Genomic DNA, 25,288 nt, shown 5'->3' with positions numbered 1-25,288 from the left:
TTGACACTAGTAACTTCGATCCCGAAGCTCACACAAGAAAATGGTAATTGCATCGATCACCGATGACAACGAGCTAGGACTCCTGCCACGGATGCATAGTGCATCAGGTCGGAAGTAGGGCCCCAGCCCCCAGCTGGGGCCAATTACAGCAGCGAATGCGATATCGTGATTAGTTTGTTTTCTCGCTGTTGGCTAGCTTAAACTAAGATCTGGGTCCCAAGACAAACACTTGACATTTTAGCACTTGTTCGACCAGCCAAATTTGGACGTACTATGTTCATGCCATAGCTATGCTCGCGTCATGGCCCGGCACTATATCAGCGTCAACCTCGCGACCACAGGAACGGGCCAACGCATCGAGAGATGACGGCACCTGAAATTCGCGGTATTTTACACTGTCGGAGAAGGCTGAATTAAGTTCAGTTCGGATAACAGCTGCCACTTGTTCCATCGACCTGTACATTTGTATTGTTTGGGGCGTTCCATTTTTAATCCAGTGATAAGCATCTGTCTTTTGTTTTCTTAAGACAGATGAGGATAGGTAAAAAGTATATATAGAGAGAGAGAGCTTCAAGTGTTTGGAAATGGCTAGTTTGTTATGTCCTGATGTGACCATCTGTATGCATGACAGTGACCTAGCCATTTTGTTAACCAACAGTTGGATGGTCCAGCATGAGATCACTTATATAAAACCTTTCGAACGGATCACGAAACACGAGTCAATTAGGGGTACGTGTTGTCCACCAGATGATACCTTAAGCTAGGCCAGTGTACTCAGCAATCAACTTGGCGATCCAACTAGGTTATCTTCCTTAGATCATAATAAGTGTAAGTGATTAAGATCACCCACAAGTATTGTAATAGAAAATCGAGCTAAGTCTATTCACAACCAGTTGTTAGATTCACTCTCATTTTCTCCTACTGGCTGGAAGAACACCTGTATATTGTCCTCACTTTTGTCGGTCTGAGGCATGGGCGGAGGCACTTAAGGACATGATGTCTAGAGATGCCTGTAGATTGCTAGACCGGATGGAAATTGGTCATATGCATCCATATGTCTGGCCGTGCGGTTTCATGAGGAAGTGATGTGAAGCTTCGCTATCTGTTGCCATCATGGAACATGTTGATTTTCGATTTTCATGGAGAAGACAGTGGAGAAGAATTTTATGGCTACTGAGGGCTGAGGTCTATTAATGGCGAACTGAGTCTTTGTGGCGCAGAGAACTTTGCTTCGTGTTTCTTGACTTGCAGCAGCGACATCGGCAAGCAGGAGCGGCAACATACGAGGAGTACACTTTCAGGGTAAAATTTAAGGTTTGATCTTAATTGGTTGTTCCTGATAATGCCTTGAAGGCATTGTTTTGAGATGATGAACTTGCTCCAGGGTGAAAATTCAATGTCTGATCTTAATTAGTTGTGCCTGCCAATGAGTTTGTTGAACACATTGTTTTGAGAGCGCATACTGTGGGTGCTGTCTAGGTAGTGGTTTGTATTGCAGCTACATTATTTTAATCACCATAGCGGGATCTTTTATATTTCTTCTTCCTTTTTTGTAGTAGAGTCGTGTGCATCTATAATGTCTTTAGGACATCTCGTTGTTGTAGAGGATTTGTGTTTAATTATATTCGCGATATTAACATATTTTCTTTAATGAAAAAATATTTTCTTCTTGATAAGAATAGCCCAAAACTTTGAGTTATCAAACCATGTACAGCCAAATCCTGCCTTCGCCGCTGGTATGAATAAGCTAAGAACATCCACACATTCGCTATCAACTATCAAGTGGCTGATTATTTATCATGCATCACGGACTAGTCAATAAAATGTAACAGACCAATAAATAAAATGTACGAATAGGGTGAGAGGCGTATGCATGCTGTGCTAAACTCAGGTAAAGCTAGCAAGAGAACAAAAGATCTTTTCCAAAAAAAAAAACAACAACATATGATCTCATCACAAACCAACCCGTAACACTAGAAACGGCTGTCAAGTCGCACATTGGCAAGTATGATACTGCTGCATTTCTTTTTTCCTCTGTCATGATGACGTGGGCTTAGCCCACCAGAGTTCGATCCCTGTCAGGGACGAATTTTGGAATTGTCACGCCAAGTCCCGCTTCTACTATATCAATAGTGTTCTAGTTCCTCCTAGACACTGTTTCATTTTTTTTTTCTCTGTCAAAGCCACTGGTACTCTGGAAGTATTTTCTTATAGAACCACCCCACTCACTCTTTATTCATTCAAAAAAAATAAAAAAATGAGAATCGTAAAAATCATGGGTATCAGACCACTGGAAGTGGATCCCGGATCTGATGGCAATTCTATTAGGCCTAGGCCATCTGAAGTTCAGTAGAGAGCCCAGCCGATAAATTTATGCCTAGGCCTTGCATCGCTCAACAGCCCCATGGGGACAAGGCAGATCAGCCCATTCATTGGAAACGGCTAAGCTGGCGGCCTGTCGCCGCAAAACAACCAGAAACCCTAGGCTTCTTTCTACTCCCTCCATGCATAAATATATGATGTTTTAGATATTTTTAAAGTAGACCAGATACAAAGCAACGTGAGTGAACCTACACATAAAAATAGACTAGATACAAACTAAAGTGAATAAATCAAATAAAATGCTTCAACATCTTATCTTACATTTTCAAATGGAGGAAGTAGGTTTTGTGGTGTTGCTTGTTCATGTTGTTTTGTGTTTGGAGACGAGACCTTCAGTGCGGAACTTGTAGGTTTTGTGATGTTAGCTGTGTGTGCCCATGGTGTGTTGAATTGACGCTGGCGATGAAGTTGCACGGAATAAGTAGCACAGATGTGCCACCGTCTTGGTGTGGCTTGTGAAGTTAAGGTGTTTGGTCCTTGGGTCATCAACTCTAGATCCAGCAGGTTGCCGACGCTTCGATCTGTCATGCTGGTGCTAATGGAAAGTATCATATTAAATTTAGTTCGGTCAACAGTTCTGCCGTTTTACTCTTTCCTTTTCAAACTCGTTGACGTTGCTTTTTTTTTTCAAGATGAATGAACCCACGCACTGAACGGTGAGTTACATGTGCATCTAGAACAAATCTAATTGAAACTGCGTCAACTAATTTGAAACAAAAAATAGTTACTACCTCTGTCTCAATGAATAAGGCATGTGCATTTCAAGACGAACTTTAACCAAAAAATTGAGCAAGAAAATCTTGAGTATATTGTAAATAATTAGTATTAAAAACACTTTCTAAATATACTACTTTGTGTTTTGTAGAAGAAGAAGCTGCCCTTTCTCAAGTCCAAGGGTGGCCCGAAGAAAAATAAAATGCCTTATGACCAGTGCATATCAGACTTGCTAGGTTCTTGCGGGTTTTGCTTCCCATCATAGTAGTTGTTTTGTAGTTTTAGCTTTGGTTTTGGGGCTGAGCCGTTTTAAACTGTGTGGTTGCCCCTAAATTCTTGTGTTTTTGGGTGTTTGCGAGCATGTATCGGTTTTCGTCAGGTTTTTCATAATTAACTTGGCAACTATCTTCTTAATCAATGGAATGACAAAGCTTTTGCCTCACGTTTCAAAAAAAAAAAATCGAAATAGTTTAATGCGACTTTGGCATTACTCTGTGCTTTTCTTTGATTGTTCAATTAGTGAATAAAAGTTAGATGTAAAAAAATGATTAAGTTGACCACCAAATTCTTTCACTATTACAGTAAAAAAAAAAAAACGCAGCGAGCATAGTCGCGGTCAAAGCAAAGCCCAGTCATTCAGTGCACGTGGCGGGGTGGTCAAACCATGGAACAAAGGGCAAGCCCTCTTCCTGCTCCGAGCCGGCGTCTCGACAAGGAGCACGACGCCAACTTCCCTCGTTCTTTGCTCCCGGAATCTCTAGGTATTCGAGTGTAGCGCCCACTGCCCACAGCACCTGTCGGCCAAGCACCACATGGCGGCGATCTCCCAGCTGCAGCGGGTCGCGGGGCCGCGCCACGCCTGGGCGCCGCCGCCGGGGACAGGGAGGCGCGCGTCGGTCGCCGTCGCCGCGGGCAAGGCGCCGCCGCGGAGGCTGGAGGGCGCGAGCGAGGAGCTCAGGGCCGCGGCGGCGCAGAGCCTCGACTGGGCGCCGGCGCGCCGGCGCGTGCGTGATGTCTTCGCGCCCGTGCTCCCCACGCTCGACCACTGCCTGTTCAAGGTTCCCTCTATGCTCTTGCCCCCCTTCCCATTCGCTTGGGGCGTCTGGGTTCGATCCTTTCGCTAGCTCACCATGCGCTTGCTTCAGTTTACAAGATCCAAATGGTCAAACTCAAAAGTAGCGCCAGTGTATATGCAGACAAATATTCCTATGTTTCAACTCAAGTATTCGAGAGTCCAGAATATAACTCAAATATACCATTTCTGATCTGAAATTACCCGTGATTTCGGGGTGTGCGTGTAATTTGTATGGTTGTACTGCGTGTATGCCACTCATGTCCGGGTTAGCAACATCCTAAGATTCAACGCAAATAGAAATGGGAAGCACTACGCTTCAATGCACACAGTATGTATGTAGTTGCTCTGTTCCCTGAGTTGTTTAAAAGTGGGTGATCTCGTTCCGAAGGTGACCGGTTCTGTAGTGTATGCCAACAAAGGGTAGTTACTCTATAGTTCATCGGTAGTCCTGGACTCCTGGTATTATCTCTGAATATTTCCCCTATATAATGTCCAATCGGTACGCAATGTGAGTTCGCCCTACTTTAATTTCACTAACCTTTTCACTCATACTCTTCATTCTGCAGATGGCTCCCAAGGGAATCAAGATGGAGGAGGTAAGCACATGGCAAAGATTCTGAATAGACCTTCCCTTCTATTTGGTTCAACTATTTCCCTGGGAGAAATGCAATGTATCTGGGACACATGCATCTTTTTCTGTCGTAAAGCTGGTATGATGGGCATCCAGCAAAAGAAAGCTACCTTAGGCTCCTAATACCAGGAACACGCTCGTGGTGTATTGAGAAAACTAAGAAATTTACAGGGTCCGGAATAATATGTTACTTGCAGTTAGCCTCTAAATGAAACTAACATTAGCAAGCATTTTTTTTAATCTTGATGAACTGTTCTGTAGTTGTTTTTCCTTTGTGTGACAAGTGATAGTACTTGTGTCTGTAGAATTTGGAGATCAATTCAAAGGGGGTTGAAATATTCTGGAAGAGTTGGCTGCCTAGGGAGGGCACTGCCACGAAGGCAGCGCTTTTCTTCTGCCATGGGTATGGGGATACCTGCACTTTCTTTTTTGAAGGTGATTACTTCTTTTATTATGTTCTACTTAGAGTTCTCTTTCCTCCACCTGCTTCTTTATGTATATCTTACTAGCTTGGAAATATCAGGGATCGCCAAGAGAATTGCTGCCGCTGGATATGCAGTATATGCTATGGATTATCCTTGTTTTGGATTATCGTATGGTCTTCATGGCTACATTGCAAGCTTCGACGGAATGGTGGACCATGTCATTGAGCAATATGCAAGAATAAGAGGTTTGTGATGCTCAGTAGACTAACAGTAGGTCTGTAGTGCTATAATATATTCTTTGCATCATACTGCAACTTTTTCTAATGTTTAGGCAGAGCGGATGTGCGTGAGCTGCCACATTTTCTCTTGGGGCAGTCAATGGGAGGTGCTGTTGCTCTGAAAGTACACTTGAAGCAGCCAAAAGAATGGGATGGAGTGCTTCTTGTTGCACCTATGTGCAAGGTTGGTAATAGAACTATAGATGAAACTCGTCAAATTTGGTGTCCCATTCCATTCTCTTGTTTTAGAGCTAAGCTGCATATTTGTTTAGTTATGTGACTTGTGCTTTTGTTACCCACAAAAAAAGTTTTGTGGATTTTCGCCTTTAACAGCCTGTAATTGAAGGGATCCATGATAAAGAACAAGACTGCCCATCAACTATATCGCCAAATATTGTGTTGATTTGGCACTCCATGCTACTAAGTTAACGTGAAATTTAAACTTGAAATATAAAGTAATTTCTTGCAAGATATCCATTTTTGCTCTGATTATGACAACTATTTTTGCGCGTGTTTAAGCCAATGGCTATACGTAAAATTTCCTTGTCTTCATTATTGGATGCATTAAACATGTTCATTATAAGGCCCTGACTTCTATTTGGCAAGATTTCAGAAGATGTAACACCACCGGTGCCAGTGTTGAAGGCACTGAGCATGTTATCATGCCTTCTTCCAGAAGCTAAGCTATTTCCGCAAAAAGACATTGGAGATTTGGGATTTAGAGATCCGGTGAAAAGAAAATTAGTAAGCCCCTTGGACCAATTTCTTGCTATTTTTCTTCAGCTTAGTTTGTTTCTCTGTAATGTAATATCTAGCATATAGCACATTACCAGTTTTTTGTACTACATTCATTGGTTTCTTTGTGCTGAAATTCTTAGCGAAATACTGAAACACTATGGAACCTCTCTGTTTTTTTGCTTTTCAGTGTGAGTACAATGCGATTTCATATAATGACCAGATGAGATTAAGGACAGCAGTTGAACTTTTGAAAGCTACAAAGGACATTGAATCACAGTTGGAAAAAGTCAGTATCACTTGCACCTATTTCTCCCCTACATGATTTACTTCTTAATGTTGTTTAAAGCCTAACCTGGATCTAGAAGCAACCATTGTCATTTCTTCTTATTCAAGTGCGTAGAAATATAAAACACTCCATACATGTTAATTCTGACTCCGTACATGTTTTCACAGATTTGCTCTCCGTTGCTGATTCTTCATGGAGCAGCAGACCAGGTAACCGACCCTCACGTTAGCGAGTTCTTGTACGAGAAGTCCAGTACGCAAGACAAGACCCTCAAGCTCTATGAAGGTGCCTACCACTCTATCCTAGAGGGAGAACCCGATGATCGTATTTCAACCGCCATCAACGACATCATTTCCTGGCTGGATTCACACTGTTGAGTACGGTTGTACATGGTCTTATTCATTGGCACAATTCTAGTCCCCTTAATACTGGATGGATAACTGGTGATCCCACTATATTGTGCTTTCTTTATAAAGCAAGGCAAGTGATTGCCTTTTCTCTAAAAAAATATTGGATGGGTCAAATAATAAAACTGAGTATCGAGGCCTTCAGCCTGGGGCGAGCATGAAAGTCACTGCTGCCATAGTTTCAGAAAAATGATGTAGAGTACAGGGATTGTTTATCTCGTTTTCTGGGACTCCACCTTCATGCTTACGTTAATTTGTTAGCCGTCAACAACTTGATTCCGTCAGCAGCAGGCTATGTCATTATCATCATTTTGTTCTTTGATGTAAATTTGTTGTTATCTTTCCAAAACTGTTTTCTCATTTTAGCGTGCTCAGACTTCAGAGCACAAAGAGAACAAAACTGAGCCTGCGGAATGGGTTCTGCTGTTCCTACAGCGAGTTAAACGGAGATTCATTCGGAGTTAATATAGGCCAAGTCCGTTTTCTTGACCACAAATTAGCAAGAAATGTTTTACCAGTCTGGCTGACCAAACAACTGCTATCATTTTTTTTAAAATTTCTTTCAGAAACTTAACATGCCGTTTTAGTCATCCTCCCGAAAGAAATATACTCTCTCCGGTCCTTTTTAATTGATTTGAATTTAGTACAAAGTTGTACTAAATCCAAATCAATTAAAAGGGACTGGATGGAGTACTACGTGTACCATAGTGACGGATCCAAGATTTTCATCAAATCTAGATACGCTATGACCCCGGTCAAATTTTCATCAATTTTTGATCAAAACAAGCCGCGCCGTTGGCTGGAAGCAAGCACGTGCCGGGCCTTAGGAGCATTTGGGTCCACCGTGGCTACCAATATAGTTTTGCTTGATTACACAATGAATCACAGGCCTATAATCTGGACCCACGAATACAACGTTATAAATATCGGTCCGTCAAGAGCCGCCGGTTCATGTTGCGCAGCTAGAACAAGAGCCACGGTTCATGTTGCCAACAATAATAATTTTGATCGTGCCAAGGATCCTGCTTTTAGGAAACAAGTTAGTATTGAATATGCCCGAGAAGTTGAAGACAAAGTTAGAAGGGCATAAATACTGAAGGGTCCAACGCAGTTAATATTGAAATTTCCTCGTACACATTCAAGTGCATTTTCTCAATCATGGTACTCAAGATATAATTGGATAGAACATAGTGAGTCCAGGGATGCAGCTTATTGTTTCTTTTATTTTCTATTTAAGCAATCTGGAAGGGCTGAACACTTTGGCTTTGAAGTCTCCACTAAGACTGGTTTTAGTGATTGGATATAGAGCCTTACCTAAGCATGTTGTTGGTTTGGATAGTGGGCACAACAATTGTGTTAGGCATTGTGATGATTTCAAAAGTCAAAGACAGACAAATAAGTTGGCTCGTGCAATTGAGGAATCAAAATAAGTTGTTTTGTTATTGTTGGTGCCAACGACATCTGTTGATAGAGCTTTCTCGGTAATGAAAATTATCAAGTCTAAATTGCGCAACAAGATAAAGGATGATTGGTTCAATCAATTGATGATATTTTACACCGAGAGAGAGATATTCAAATCACTTGACAATATCGTTATTACTCAACGGTTTCATGCCTTCGAGAGTCATAAAGGGATTTTACCATGGTGCCATTAGTGTTTAAATCGTATGTGACATGCCTTCTAATGTGAATAAGTCTTTATAGCTTTATGAATTAGTAATTTTTACTCTGATTTTCTAATTTTGCAGGTTCCATTTTTGGTGTTTGAACGAGCATTTGGATATCTAGAATCTTGTTTGTGATTCGTGTATTATCCAGTGAGCAATTACTTATCATATTTCATTTCAATTTTTGTGCTTTCGAACTAGTATGAATCTACGCTTATCAATTTAGTATTTTGATTATATATATCTAAATATGTCATTAAAATTCTCTTTTTTTCGCTTAGCTTATGGTTCGTCCTGGCTCCTACCACTGCTTTGCTCCAAGAAAGATATTTCATGTTGGGTGGTCGTGCGGTACATTGTATATAGGGTGGCATCCCATTAGTTTCAATTTTCTATGTAACCCCAACACAAGGTACTGAATGATACACACAAACATCGAGAAGGGAAAAAGTTAAATATATTACGTACGGAACCAGATCTTAGTTGCAACTAATAAGGAATTTCGCACATGTAATCGGAAAAAAAAACTCGGTTTCAACACCGCTTACAAATGAGAAAAAACCACTTGCAACCCTAATTATAACCAAAGAAATCTCAATTGGGATTCCACTTGCAACTGAAAAATCTCAGTTGCGACCTGACTTGCAACTCAAGTATCTTAGTTGTTGATACGTCTCAAACGTATCTATAATTTCTTATGTTCCATGCTACTTTTATGACAATACTCACATGTTTTATACACACAATACATCATTTATATGCATTTTCCAGCACTAACCTATTGACAAGATGTCGAAGCGCCAGTTCCTGTTTTGTGTTGTTTTTGGTTTCAGAAATCCTACAAAGGAAACATTTTCGGAATTGAACGAAATCAACGCCCAAGGTCTTATTTTTCCACGGAGCTTCCAGAAGACCGAAGAGCATACGAAGTGGGGCCACGAGGTGGCCAAACCACAAGGCGGCGCGGCCAAGGAGGGGCCAGCGCCGCCCTATGGTGTGGGCCCCTCGTGCCTCCTCCGACTCTGCCCTTCCGCCTACTTAAACTCTCCGTCGCGAAAACCCTATTACCGAGAGCCACGATACGGAAAAAGTTCCAGAGACGCCGCCGCCGCCAATCTCATCTCGGGGGATTCAGGAGATCGCCTCCGGCACCCTGCCGGACAGGGGAATCATCTCCCGGAGGACTCTACATCACCATGATCGCCTCCGGACTGATGTGTGAGTAGTTCATCTGTAGACTATGGGTCCATAGCAGTAGTTAGATGGTTCTCTTCTCCTCATTGTGCTATCATGTTAGATCTTGTGAGCTGCCTATCATGATCAAGATCATCTATTTGTAATGCTACATGTTGTGTTTGTTGGGATCCGATGAATATGGAATACTATGTCAAGTTGATTATCAATCTATCATATATGTGTTGTTTATGTTCTTGCATGCTCTCCGTTGCTAGTAGAGGCTCGGCCAAGTTGATACTTGTAACTCCAAGAGGGAGTATTTATGCTCGATAGTGGGTTCATGCCTCCATTGAATCTCGGGACAGTGACGTAAAGTTCTAAGGTTGTGGATGTGTTGTTGCCACTAGGGATAAAATATCAATGCTTTGTCTAAGGATATTTGTGTTGATTACATTACGCACCATACTTAATGCAATTGTCCGTTGTTTGCAACTTAATACTCGGAAGGGGTGCGGATGCTAACCCGAAGGTGGACTTTTTAGGCATAGATGCATGCCGGATAGCGGTCTATGTACTTTGTCGTAATGCCCCGATTAAATCTCATAGTAGTCATCATGATATGTATGTGCATTGTTATGCCCTCTCTATTTGTCAATTGCCTAACCGTAATTTGTTCACCCAACATGCTATTTCTTATCGGAGAGACACCACTAGTGAACTGTGGACCCCGGTCCATTCTTTTACATCTGAAATACAATCTACCGCAAACTCGTTCTCTCGTTGTTCTTCGCAAATAAACATCATTTTCCACACCATACGTTTAATCCTTTGTTTACAGCAAGCCGGTGAGATTGACAACCTCACTGTTAAGTTGGGGCAAAGTATTTTGATTGTGTTGTGCAGGTTTCACGTTGGCGCCGGAATCCCTGGTGTTGCGCCGCACTACACTCCGTCACCAACAACCTTCACGTGGCCCTTGACTCCTACTGGTTCGATAACCTTGGTTTCTTACTGAGGGAAAACTTACTGCTGTGCGCATCACACCTTCCTCTTGGGGTTCCAAACAGACGTGTGTTTCACGCACCATCAAGCATATTTTCTGGCGCCGTTGCCGGGGAGATCAAGACACGCTGCAAGGGGAGTCTCCCACATCCAATCTCTTTACTTTGTTTTTTGTCTTGCTTTACTTTATTTTATTTACTGCTTTGTTTGTTCTCTATATCAAAAATACAAAAAAAATAGTTACTAGTTTTACTTTATTTACTGTCTTGTTCGCGTTCTTTATATCAAAAACACAAAAAAATTAGTTACTTGCATTTACTTTATTTACTATCTTGTTTGCGATCTCTATATTAAAAACACAAAAAAATAGTTACTTGCATTTATTTTACTTTATTTAGTTCGTTTTATTTACTACTGCTAAAAATGAGTAATCCTGAAGTTGAAGTTCGTTCGTTTAAGCAACAAGGGGGAGAAAGTTTTAAAGATGCTTGGTATAGAATTAGTGATGCTCATCATAGGTGCACTAAGAAACACTCCACTATTATCCTACTTAGGAACTTTTATGTTGGTATCTCTAGCTGGAATAGGTATGTTCTTGATACTCTTGCGGGAGGTAATTTCGTAGGCACTCCTGCTTTAGAAGCTAGTTGCATTATTGAGAGTCTAGTTGAAATACTACCTGTTAATGAAGCTAAAATTGAAATCTCTCTTGAAGATGTCATGAAAAAGTTGGAGGCCATAGAGAAAAATCTTCCAAGTGTTGAGACTAAATTGGGAATATTACTTAATAACACTGATAAACTTGATAAATCTCTAAGTGGAATTAATGAGAGAATTGCCGTCTTAGAAACATGTGCTACTCATGATAATCAAAACCATAGGATTAGTGAACTTGAAGAAGCTATGGGAATCTTTGGTTCAACTTTTTCTTCTCTTAAGTTTAAGGAGAAAGCTTATGTGGGTAAGGAGCAAAAGTTCATGTATGTCTCTAAGGTACCTAAGCCAAAAAATTATTACAGGCCTAAAATTGACAAAGCCCTTAGTACCACTATGGATGATGGAGCATCTAATATACCTATTGTGACAAATTGTGGAAGTTATGATATTAATGCTTCATCTCTTGATAATACTTGATTCACACTTTCTGCGCCTAGCTGAAAGGCGTTAAAGAAAAACGCTTATGGGAGACAACCCATTATTTTACTTCTGCACTTTTGTTTTATATTTGAGTCTTGGAAGTTGTTACTACTGTAGCAACTGTTGGAGATATGCCCAAGAGGCAATAATAAAAGTGGTTATTATATATCTTTATGTTTATGATAAATGTTTATATACCATGCTATAATTGTATTAACCGAAACATTGATACATGTGTGATATGTAAACAACAAAGAGTCCCTAGTATGCCTCTTAACTAGCTTGTTGATTAATGGATGATTAGTTTCATAATCATGAACATTGGATGTTATTAATAACAAGGTTATATCATTGTATGAATGATGTAATGGACACACCCAATTAAGCGTAGCATAAGATCTCGTCATTAAGTTATTTGCTATAAGCTTTCGATACATAGTTACCTAGTCCTTATGACCATGAGATCATATAAATCACTTATACCGGAAAGGTACTTTGATTACATCAAACACCACCGCGTAAATGGGTGGCTATAAAGGTGGGATTAAGTATCCGGAAAGTATGAGTTGAGGCATATGGATCAACAAGTGGGATTTGTCCATCCCGATGACGGATAGATATACTCGGGCCCTCTCGGTGGAATGTCGTCTAATGTCTTGCAAGCATATGAATAAGTTCATAAGAGACCACATACCACGGTACTGAGTAAAGAGTACTTGTCGGAGACGAGGTTGAACAAGGTATAGAGTGATACCGAAGATCAAACCTCGGACAAGTAAAATATCGCGAGACAAAGGGAATTGGTATTATATATGAATGGTTCATTCGATCACTAAAGTCATCGTTGAATATGTGGGAGCCATTATGGATCTCCAGATCCCGCTATTGGTTATTGGTCGGAGTGAATACTCAACCATGTCCGCATAGTTCACGAACCGTAGGGTGACACACTTAAAGTTGGATGTTGAAATGGTAGTATTTGAATATGGAATGGAGTTCGAATATTTGTTCGGAGTCCCGGATAAGATCCCGGACATCACGAGGAGTTCCGGAATGGTCCGGAAAATAAGATTCATATATAGGATGTCATTTTATGTGAATAAAATGTCGCGGAAGGTTCTATGGAAGGTTCTAGAAAAGTCCGGAAGAAACCACCAAGGAAGGTGGAGTCCACATGGGACTCCACCTCCATGGCCGGCCAACCCTAGTGGGGGAGGAGTCCCAAGTGGACTCCCCTTAGGGGCCGGCCACCCCCCATATGGGAGGTGGAACTCCCACCTTGGTGGGAGTCCTAGCTAGGCTAGGTTTCCCTCTCTATGGAAGGTTTTTGGTTCGGGTCTTATTCGAAGACTGGGAGACCAACTCTTGGGGATCCACCTATATAATGAGGGGCATAGGGGAGGGGGCCGGCCACACCAAAGCCACAAGTTGGCCGCACCCCTTGAGGCCGGCCACCCCCTCCCAAACCCTAGCCGCCCCCTCTCCTCCATAGCTCCCGCGTGCTTTAGCGAAGCTCCGCCGGAGTTCCGCACCGCCACCGACACCACGCCGTCGTGCCGTCGGATTCAAGAGGAGCTACTACTTCCGCTGCCCGCCGGAACGGGAGGTGGACGTCGTCTTCATCAACAACCGAACGTGTGACCGAGTACGGAGGTGCTGCCCATTCGTGGCGCCGGAACCGATCGTGATCAAGATCTTCTACGCGCTTTTGCAAGCGGCAAGTGAACGTCTACCGCAGCAACAAGAGCCTCATCTTGTAGGCTTTGGAATCTCTTCAAGGGTGAGACTCGATACCCCCTCGTTGCTACCGTCTTCTAGATTGCATCTTGGCTTGGATTGCGTGTTCGCGGTAGGAAATTTTTTGTTTTCTATGCAACGTTATCCTACAAGTGGTATCGAGCCGTGTCTATGCATAGATGGTTGCACGAGTAGAACACAATGGTTTTGTGGGCGTTGATGCTCTTGTTATCTTTAGTTGAGTACTTTGCATCTTTATGGCATAGTGGGATGAAGCGGCTCGGACTAACTTTACATGACCGCGTTCATGAGACTTGTTCCTCGTTCGACATGCAACTTGTATTGCATATGAGGCTTTGCGGGTGTCTGTCTCTCCTACTATAGTAAAGATTCAATTTACTCTTCTATTGACAACATTAGTATCAACGTTGTGGTTCATGTTCGTAGGTAGATTAGATCTATATCGAAAACCCTAAACCACGTAAAATATGCAAACCAAATTAGAGAGCGTCTAACTTGTTTTTGCAGGGTTTGGTGATGTGATATGGCCATAATGTGATGATGAATATGTATGAGATGATCGTTATTGTATTGTGGCAACCGGCAGGAGCCTTATGGTTGTCTTTAAATTTCATGTTAAGTAGTATTTCAAGGTAGTTGTAATAGTTGCTACATGGAGGACAATCATGAAGACGGCGCCATTGACCTTGACGCTACGCCGACGATGATGGAGATCATGCCCGAAGATGATGGAGATCATGTCCGTGCTTTGGAGATAAAGATCAAAGGCGCAAAGACAAAAGGGCCATATCATATCACATATGAACTGCATGTGATGTTAATCCTTTTATGCATCTTATTTTGCTTACATCGCGACGGTAGCATTATAAGATGATCCCTCACTAAAATCTCAAGATAATAAAGTGTTCATCCTTAGTAGCACCGTTGCCAAGACTTGTCGTTTCGAAGCATCTCGTGATGATCGGGTGTGATAGAATCAACAAGTGCATACAACGGGTGCAAGCCAGCTTTGCACATGCGGATACTAAGGTGGCCTTGACGAGCCTAGCATGTACGTACATGGTCTCGGAACACGTGATACCGAAAGGTAGAGCATGAATCATATAATTGATATGATGAGCACTTTGAGTGTTCGCCATTGAAATTACACCTTGTCTCGTGATGATCGGACTATGGTGTGGTGGATTTGGTTCGTGTGATCACTAAGACAATGTGAGGGATATTGTTTTGAGTGGGAGTTCACCTAGATTTTTAATTATGTTGAATTAAAATTTGAACTCAATTTGTCATAAACTTAGTCTAAACTATGGCAAATATATGTTGTAGAGATGGCGTCCCCAATCAATTTTAACCAGTTCCTAGAGAAAGAAAAGCTTAAGAGCAACGGTAGCAACTTCACCGACTGGTTCCGTCATGTGAGGATCTTCCTCTCTGGCGGAAATCTGCAATATGTGCTTGATGCACCGCTAGGTGACCCTCCCGCGAAACTGAAACCGATGAAGTAAAAGTTGTTTACGAGACTCGGAAAACTCGGTACTCTCAAGTTCGAGTGTGCCATCCCGTGCAGATCCGGAATCCGATCTTCAAAAACGTTTTGAGCACCACGATCCTCATGAGTTGATGAATGAGCTGAAAGCTATATTTGAGACTCATGCGGCCGTGGAATGCTATGAAGCATCGAAACATTTCTTCAGCCTGTATGATGGAAGAAGGCAGCTCCATTAGTGAGCACATGCTCGCCATGACCGGACATGCGAAGAAACTCGGTGACTTGGGAATAGTGATTCCTACACGGATCGGGGATTAATCGTGTCCTTCAATCACCGCCACCAAGTTACAAGAACTTTGTGATGAACTATAATATGCAGAACATGAACAAGGAGTTACCTCGAACTCTTTGGCATGCTAAAAGCTGCCGAGATTGAGATCAAGAAAGAGCACCAAGTGTTGATGGTCAACAAGACCACCAAGCTTCAAGAAACAGGGCAAGTCTAAGGGAAAATTCAAGAAGGGTGGCAAGAAAGCTGCCACGCCTCCTATGAAACCTAAGAACGGCCCTAAGCCCGATGCTGAGTGTTATTACCGCAAGGAGAAGGGACACCGGAAGCGTAATTGCTCCAAGTATTTGGCGGATCCGAAGAGCGGCCTTGTCAAGAAAAAGAAAGAAGGTATATCTCGATATACATGTTATAGATGTTTATCTCACTGGTTCTCGTTCTAGTACTCGGGTATTTGATACTGGTTCGGTTGCTCATATTTGTAACTCGAAACAGAACTAAAGAATAAACGAAGACTACCGAAAGATGAAGTGACGATGCGCGTTGGAAATGGATCCAAAGTCGATGTGATCGCTGTCGGCACACTTCCTCTACATCTACCTTCGGGATTAGTTTTAAGCCTAAATAATTGTTATTTTGTACCCGCGTTGAGCATGAACATTATATCTGGATCTTGTTTAATGCAAGACGGTTATTCATTCAAGTCTGAGAATAATGGTTGTTCTATTTTTATGAATAATATCTTTTATGGTCGAGCACCCGAAAAGAATGGCTTATTTCCGTTAGATCTCGATAGTAGTGATACGCATATACATAACATTGATGCTAAGCGAATTAAATTGAATGATAATTCTACTTATATGTGGCACTCGTCGTCTTGGTCATATTGGAGTGAAGCGCATGAAAAAACTCCATACTGATGGATTACTTGAATCACTTGACTTTGAGTCACTTGATAAATGCGAAGCATGTCTAATGGGAAAAATGACTAAGACTCCATTTTCTGGTATGATGGAGGGAGCTACTGACTTATTGGAAATCATACATACCGATGTATGTGGACCAATGAGTGTAGCATCGCGCGGTGGTTATCGTTATGTTCTAACCTTCACAGATGATCTGAGTAGATATGGGTATATCTATTTCATGAAACATAAATCCGAAACTTTTGAGAAGTTTAAGGAATTCCAAAGTGAAGTAGAAAATCAACGTAACAAGAAGATTAAATTTCTACGATCTGATCGCGGAGGTGAATATCTGAGTTATGAGTTTGGCATGCATTTAAAGAAATGCGGAATACTTTCACAATTGACACCGCCGGGAACACCACAACGAAACGGTGTGTCCGAACGTCGTAATCGAACTCTCTTAGATATGGTTCGTTCTATGATGTCTCTTACTGATTTGCCGTTATCATTTTGGAGTTATGCATTAGAGACAGCCGCATTCACTTTAAATAGAGCACCATCAAAATCCGTAGAAACGACACCGTATGAATTATGGTTTAATAAGAAACCTAAGTTGTCGTTCCTTAAAGTTTGGGGTTGCGAAGCCTATGTAAAAAAGTTACAACCGGACAAGCTAGAACCCAAAGCGGAGAAATGCGTCTTCATAGGATACCCTAAGGAAACTATAGGGTACACTTTCTATCACGGATCCGAAGGCAAAATCTTTGTTGCTAAGAACGGAACCTTTCTTGAGAAAGAATTTCTCACTAAAGAGGTGACTCGGAAGAAAAGTAGAACTCGATGAGATTAATGAATCTATACTCGTTGATCGAGTAGCGCAAGATCGGAAGTTGTACCTGTACCGCCTACACCGGCAACGAGAGGAAGCTAATGATAATGATCATAAAACTTCGAACGAGGAAACTACCGAACCTCGCAGATCGACAAGGGAACGTGCCACTCCCGATTGGTATGATCCTTGTCTAAATGTCATGATTGTGGATAACAATGATGAGGACCCCGCGACGTATGAAGAAGCGATGATGAGCCCGGATTCCAACAAATGGCAAGAAGCCATGAAATCCGAAATGGGATCCATGTATGATAACAAAGTATGGACTTTGGTAGACTTACTCGATAGCCGAAAGGTCTGTCGAGAATAAATGGATCTTCAAGAGAAAAACAGATGTCGATGGTAATATTACTGTCTATAAAGCTCGACTTGTCGCAAAGGGTTTCCGACAAATTCAAGGAGTTGACTACGATGAGACTTTCTCACCCGTAGCAAAGCTAAAATCTGTGAGGATTTTGTTAGCAATAGCTGCATTTTTCGATTATGAGATTTGGCGGATGGATGTCAAAACGGCGTTCCTTAATGGAGATATTGAGGAAGAGTTGTATATGGTACAACCCAAAGGTTTTGTCGATCCTAAAAATGCCGACAAAGTATGCAAACTTCAGCGTTCAATCTATGGACCGAAGCAAGCATCAAGAAGTTGGAACCGACGCTTTGATAAGGTAATCAAAGTCTTCGGGTTTATACAGATGTCATGGAGAGGCCTCGTATTTACAAGAAAGTGAGTGGGAGCTCAGTAGCATTCCCGATATTATATGTAGATGATATATTATTGATTGGGAATGATATAGAACTATTAAGCAAGTGTAAAAGGTTATTTGAATAATAGTTTTTCAATGAAAGACCTTGGTGAAGCATCGTATATATTAGGCATCAAGATTTATAGAGATAGATCAAGACGCCTAATAGGGCTATCACAGAGTACATACCTGGACAAGATTCTAAAGAAGTTTAGAATGGACGAAAGTAAGAAAGGGTTTTTACCTATGTTACTGTGCAAGGTCTTGAGTAAGACTCAAGGACCGGCTACGGCAGAAGAAAGAGAAAGGATGAATCGGATCCCCTATGCTTCGGCAAGTAGGCTCTATTATGTATGCCATGCTATGTACAAGACCGGATATAGCGCATGCTCGTTAGTTTGACTAGCGAGATATCAAAGTGATCCAGGAATGGAACACTCGGACAGCGGTCAAGAATATCCTGAAGTACTTGAAAAGAACTAAGGATATGTTTCTTTGTTATGGAGGTGACCAAGAGCTCGTTGTAACAAGTTACACCGATGCAAGTTGGAACACCGATCCCGATGACTCTAAGTCACAGTCCGGGTACGTGTTTATATTGAATGGTGCTGCAAGTAAGCTGGGCAAGCTCGAAGCAAGTGCACGGTGGCGAAGTCTTCAACAGAATCGGAGTACATAGCGGCTTCGTAGGCTTCATCGAAGCGGTATGGATGAAGAGGTTCATTGTAGAGCTCGGTGTGGTTCCTAGTGCATTGGACCCACTAGTCATATACTCGTGACAACATGGGTGCCATCGCCAATGCACAAGAACCAAGGTCACACAAGAGGTCGAAGCATATCAAGCTGCGTTACCACTCGATTCGCGAGTACATCGAAGATGGAGAAGTAAAGATTTGCAAAGTACACACCGATCTGAATGTAGCAGATCCGTTGACTAAAGCTCTCCCTAGGGCAAAGCATGACCAACACCGAATGCCATGGGTGTTAGGTTCCTTACAATGTAATCTAGATTATTGACTCTAGTGCAAGTGGGAGACTCGTTGGAGATATGCCCAAGAGGCAATAATAAAAGTGGTTATTATATATCTTTATGTTTATGATAAATGTTTATATACCATGCTATAATTGTATTAACCGAAACATTGATACATGTGTGATATGTAAACAACAAAGAGTCCCTAGTATGCCTCTTAACTAGCTTGTTGATTAATGGATGATTAGTTTCATAATCATGAACATTGGATGTTATTAATAACAAGGTTATATCATTGTATGAATGATGTAATGGACACACCCAATTAAGCGTAGCATAAGATCTCGTCATTAAGTTATTTGCTATAAGCTTTCGATACATAGTTACCTAGTCCTTATGACCATGAGATCATATAAATCACTTATACCGGAAAGGTACTTTGATTACATCAAACACCACTCGCGTAAATGGGTGGCTATAAAGGTGGGATTAAGTATCCGGAAAGTATGAGTTGAGGCATATGGATCAACAATGGGATTTGTCCATCCCGATGACGGATAGATATACTCGGGCCCTCTCGGTGGAATGTCGTCTAATGTCTTGCAAGCATATGAATAAGTTCATAAGAGACCACATACCACGGTACGAGTAAAGAGTACTTGTCAGGAGACGAGGTTGAACAAGGTATAGAGTGATACCGAAGATCAAACCTCGGACAAGTAAAATATCACGAGACAAAGGGAATTGGTATTATATGTGAATGGTTCATTCGATCACTAAAGTCATCGTTGAATATGTGGGAGCCATTATGGATCTCCAGATCCCGCTATTGGTTATTGGTCGGAGTGAATACTCAACCATGTCCGCATAGTTCACGAACCGTAGGGTGACACACTTAAAGTTGGATGTTGAAATGGTAGTATTTGAATATGGAATGGAGTTCGAATATTTGTTCGGAGTCCCGATAAGATCCCGGACATCACGAGGAGTTCCGGAATGGTCCGGAGAATAAGATTCATATATAGGATGTCATTTTATGTGAATAAAATGTCGCGGAAGGTTCTATGGAAGGTTCTAGAAGGTTCTAGAAAAGTCCGGAAGAAACCACCAAGGAAGGTGGAGTCCACATGGGACTCCACCTCCATGGCCGGCCAACCCTAGTGGGGGAGGAGTCCCAAGTGGACTCCCCTTAGGGGGCCGGCCACCCCCCATATGGGAGGTGGAACTCCCACCTTGGTGGGAGTCCTAGCTAGGCTAGGTTTCCCCTCTCTATGGAAGGTTTTTGGTTCGGGTCTTATTCGAAGACTTGGAGACCAACTCTTGGGGATCCACCTATATAATGAGGGGCATAGGGGAGGGGGCCGGCCACACCAAAGCCACAAGTTGGCCGCACCCCCTTGAGGCCGGCCACCCCCTCCCAAACCCTAGCCGCCCCCTCTCCTCCATAGCTCCCGCGTGCTTTAGCGAAGCTCCGCCGGAGTTCCGCACCGCCACCGACACCACGCCGTCGTGTCTGTCGGATTCAAGAGGAGCTACTACTTCCGCTGCCCGCCGGAACGGGAGGTGGACGTCGTCTTCATCAACAACCGAACGTGTGACCGAGTACGGAGGTGCTGCCCATTCGTGGCGCCGGAACCGATCGTGATCAAGATCTTCTACGCGCTTTTGCAAGCGGCAAGTGAACGTCTACCGCAGCAACAAGAGCCTCATCTTGTAGGCTTTGGAATCTCTTCAAGGGTGAGACTCGATACCCCCTCGTTGCTACCGTCTTCTAGATTACATCTTGGCTTGGATTGCGTGTTCGCGGTAGGAAAATTTTTGTTTTCTATGCAACGTTATCCTACAGCAACCTCTCCTTATCTTTATTTTATTGCATTGTTGTGCCAAGTAAAGTCTTTGATAGTAAGGTTAATACTAGGTTTAGATTACTGCGCAGAAACAGATTTCTTGCTGTCACGAAATTGAGTAGCCCCGTCTGTAGGTAACTCAAAAAAATCTTCCAATTTACGTGCGTGATCCTCAGATATGTACGCAACTTTCATTCAATTTGATCTTTTTCATCTGAGCAAGTTAAGTGTCCCTGAAAAATTCGTCTTTACGGACTGTTCTGTTTTGACAGATTCTGCCTTTTATTTCGCATTGCCTGTTTTGCTATGTTGAATGGATTTCTTTGTTCCATTAACTTTCAGTAGTTTTGTGCAATGTTCAGAAGTGTTAAGAATTATTATGTCACCTCTGAATATGTGAATTTTTGATTATGCACTAACCCTCTAATGAGTTTGTTTTGAGTTTGGTGTGGAGGAAGTTTTCAAGGGTCAAGAGAGGAGGATGATACAATATGATCAAGAAGAGTGAAAAGTCTAAGCTTGGGGATGCCCCCATGGTTCATCCCTGCATATTTCAAGAAGACTCAAGCATCTAAGCTTGGGGATGCCCAAGGCATCCCTTCTTCATCGACAACTTATCAGGTCACCTCTAGTGAAACTATGTTTTTATTCCGTCACATCTTATGCGCTTTACTTGGAGCGTCTGTATGTTTTTATTTTTGTTTTTGTTTGAATAAAATCGGATCCTAGCATTCCTTGCGTGGAAGAGAGACAGGCTCCGCTCGTTCATATGAACACTGGTGTTCTTAGCGTTACTTTTAATGTTCATGGCGAAGGTTGAAACTGCTTCGTTCATTGTTATTTGGTTGGAAACAGAAAATGCTTCATGTGGTAATTGGTATATGGTCTTGAATAATTTGATACTTGGCAATTGTTGTGCTCAAATAGATCATGTTTAAGCTCTTGCATCATGTACTTAGTACCCATTAATGAAGAACTACCATAGAGCTTGTTGAATTTGGTTTGTATGATTGGTCTCTAAAGTCTAGATATTTTCTGGTGAGGTGTTTGAACAATAAGGAAGACAGTGTAGAGTCTTATAATGCTTGCAATATGTTCTTATGTAAGTTTTGTTGTACCGGTTCATACTTGTGTTTGCTTCAAACAACCTTGCTAGCCAAAGCCTTGTATTGAGAGGGAATTCTTCTCGTGCATCCAAAACCTTGAGCCAAAAACTATGCCATTTGTGTCCACCATACCTATCTACTACATGGTATTTCTCTGCCATTCCAAAGTAAATTACTTGAGTGCTACATTTAAAATTCCATTCTTTGTCTTTGCAATATATAGCTCATGGGAAAATAGCCTTAAAAACTATTGTGGTATTGAATATGTTACTTATGTATCTTATTTCTTATAAGTTGCTTGTGAGCGGTAACCATGTTTCTGGGGACGCCATCAACTATTTCACCTTTGTTGAATATCATGTGAGTTGCTATGCATGTTCGTCTTGTCTGAAGTAAGGGTGATTTATCATGATCAAATGGTTTGAGTATGCATATTGTTAGAGAAAAACATTGGGCCGCTAACCAAAGCCATGGATCATGGTGGAAGTTTCAGTTTGGACATCAATCATCAATCTCTTATGAGAATATTATCTGTTGTTGAATGCTTAAGCATTAAAGAGGAGTCCATTATCTGTTGTCTATGTTGTCCCGGTATGGATGTCCTAAGTTGAGATCTATCAAAAACGAGAAATCAAATGCGATCTATCTCCTTGGACCTTTGTACAGAGCGGCATAGAGGTACCCCTTTGTGACACTTGGTTGAAACATATGTTATGCAATGATAATCCATGTAAATCCAAGCTAATTAGGACAAGGTGCGAGCACTATTGGTATTCTATGCATGAGGCTTGCAACTTATAGGATGTCTTATGCATAACACATATGAATTATTACTACCGTTGACAAAATTGTTTCTATGTTTTCAAAATAAAAGCTCTAGCACAAAAATAGTAATCCATGCTTCCTCTCGCGAAGGGCCAATTCTTTTACTTTATGTTGAGTCAGTTTACCTACTTCTTTCTATCTTAGAAGCAAACACTTGTGTCAACTGTGTGCATTGATTCCTACATACTTGCTTATTTGCATTCATCACATTACTTTGTGTTGACAATTATCCATGAGATATATCCATGAGATAAACATGTTGAAGTTGAAAGCAACTGCTGAAACTTATATCTTCCTTTGTGTTGCTTCAAAACTTTCTACTAAGAATTTATTGCTTTATGAGTTAACTCCCGTGCAAGACTTACCGATGCTTGTCTTGAAAGTACTATTCATGAAAAGTCTTTGCTATATGATTCAGCTTGTTTAGTCATTATCTTTACCATTGCTTCGAATCACTTCATTCATCTCATATGCTTTACAATAGTATTGATCAAGATTATGACAAGCATGTCACTTCAGAAATTATCCTTGTTATCGTTTACCTACTCGAGGGCGAGTAGGAACTAAGCTTGGGGATGCTTGATACGTCTCAAACGTATCTATAATTTCTTATGTTCCATGCTAGTTTTATGATAATACTCACATGTTTTATACACACAATACATCATTTATATGCATTTTCCGGCACTGACCTATTGACAAGATGCCGAAGCGCCAGTTCCTGTTTTGTGTTGTTTTTGGTTTCAGAAATCCTACAAAGGAAATATTCTCGGAATTGGACGAAATCAACGCCCAGGGTCTTATTTTTCCACGGAGCTTCCAGAAGACCGAAGAGCATACGAAGTGGGGCCACGAGGTGGCCAGACCACAAGGCGGCGCGGCCAAGGAGGGGCCCGCACCGCCCTATGGTGTGGGCCCCTCGTGCCTCCTCCGACTCTGCCCTTCCGCCTACTTAAACTCTCTGTCGCGAAAACCTATTACCGAGAGCCACGATACGGAAAAAGTTCCAGAGACGCTGCCGCCGCCAATCCCATCTCGGGTGATTCAGGAGATCGCCTACGGCACCCTGCCGGAGAGAGGAATCATCTCCCGGAGGACTCTACATCACCATGATCGCCTCCGGACTGATGTGTGAGTAGTTCATCGTTGGACTATGGGTCCATAGCAGTAGCTAGATGGTTGTCTTCTCCTCATTGTGCTATCATGTTAGATCTTGTGAGCTGCCTATCATGATCAAGATCATCTATTTGTAATGCTACATGTTGTGTTTGTTGGGATCCGATGAATATGGAATACTATGTCAAGTTGATTATCAATCTATCATATGTGTTGTTTATGTTCTTGCATGCTCTCCGTTGCTAGTAGAGGTTCTGGCCAAGTTGATATTTGTAACTCCAAGAGGGAGTATTTATGCTCGATAGTGGGTTCATGCCTCCATTGAATCTGGGACAGTGACGTAAAGTTCTAAGGTTGTGGATGTGCTGTTGCCACTAGGGATAAAACATTAATGCTTTGTCTAAGTATATTTGTGTTGATTACATTACGCACCATACTTAATGCAATTGTCTGTTGTTTGCAACTTAATACTGGAAGGGGTGCGGATGCTAACCCGAAGGTGGACTTTTAGGCATAGATGCATGCTGGATAGCGGTCTATGTACTTTGTCGTAATGCCCTGATTAAATCTCATAGTAGTCATCATGATATGTATGTGCATTGTTATGCCCTCTCTATTTGTCAATTGCCCAACTGTAATTTGTTCATCCAACATGCTATTTCTTATCGGAGAGACACCACTAGTGAACTGTGGACCCCGGTCCATTCTTTTACATCTGAAATACAATCTACTGCAAACTCGTTCTCTCGTTGTTCTTCGCAAACAAACATCATTTTCCACACCATACGTTTAATCCTTTGTTTACAGCAAGCCAGTGAGATTGACAACCTCACCGTTAAGTTGGGGCAAAGTATTTTGATTGTGTTGTGCAGGTTCCACGTTGGCGCCGGAATCCCTGGTGTTGCGCCGCACTACACTCCGTCACCAACAACCTTCACGTGGCCCTTGACTCCTACTGGTTCGATAACCTTGGTTTCTTACTGAGGGAAAACTTACTGCTGTGCGCATCACACCTTCCTCTTGGGGTTCCCAACAGACGTGTGTTTCACGCGTCATCAGTTGTCGCCCCACTTTCAACCGAAAAATCTCAGTGCCTGCCCAACTTGCAACTGAAATATCTCGGTTGTGACCCGACTTGCAACTGAAATATCTCAGTTGTGACCCCAGTTGCAACTGCAAAATCTTAGTTGCAACCCTACTTACAACTAAAATATCTCAGTTGTGACCGTACTTGCAACTGTGCAATATCTCAGTTGCGACCACACTTGCAAGTGAAAAATCTCAGTTGCAAGCCCAATTGCAACTGAAAAATATCAGTTGCAAGTCTAATTGCAACTGAAAATAATTTGAGCCCACTTGCAACTGAAAAACCTAAGTTATCATCTCATTTGCAATTATTAGAATTTTGATTTTTTGTATATTTA

The 25,288-nt window shown here is 41.9% G+C and overlaps 1 pseudogene; it reads left to right on the top strand.

The window, feature by feature from the left end:
* Nucleotides 1-3,908: 3,908 nt before the first annotated feature.
* Nucleotides 3,909-8,738, top strand: LOC124663333 (annotated as a pseudogene).
* Nucleotides 8,739-25,288: the final 16,550 nt, after the last annotated feature.

This window comes from Lolium rigidum, chromosome 6 (assembly GCF_022539505.1).
Source record: "Lolium rigidum isolate FL_2022 chromosome 6, APGP_CSIRO_Lrig_0.1, whole genome shotgun sequence".
Taxonomy (NCBI): domain Eukaryota; kingdom Viridiplantae; phylum Streptophyta; class Magnoliopsida; order Poales; family Poaceae; genus Lolium; species Lolium rigidum.
Note: the sequence above shows the minus strand (reverse complement) of the source record. Positions and strands in the feature narration are given on the sequence as shown.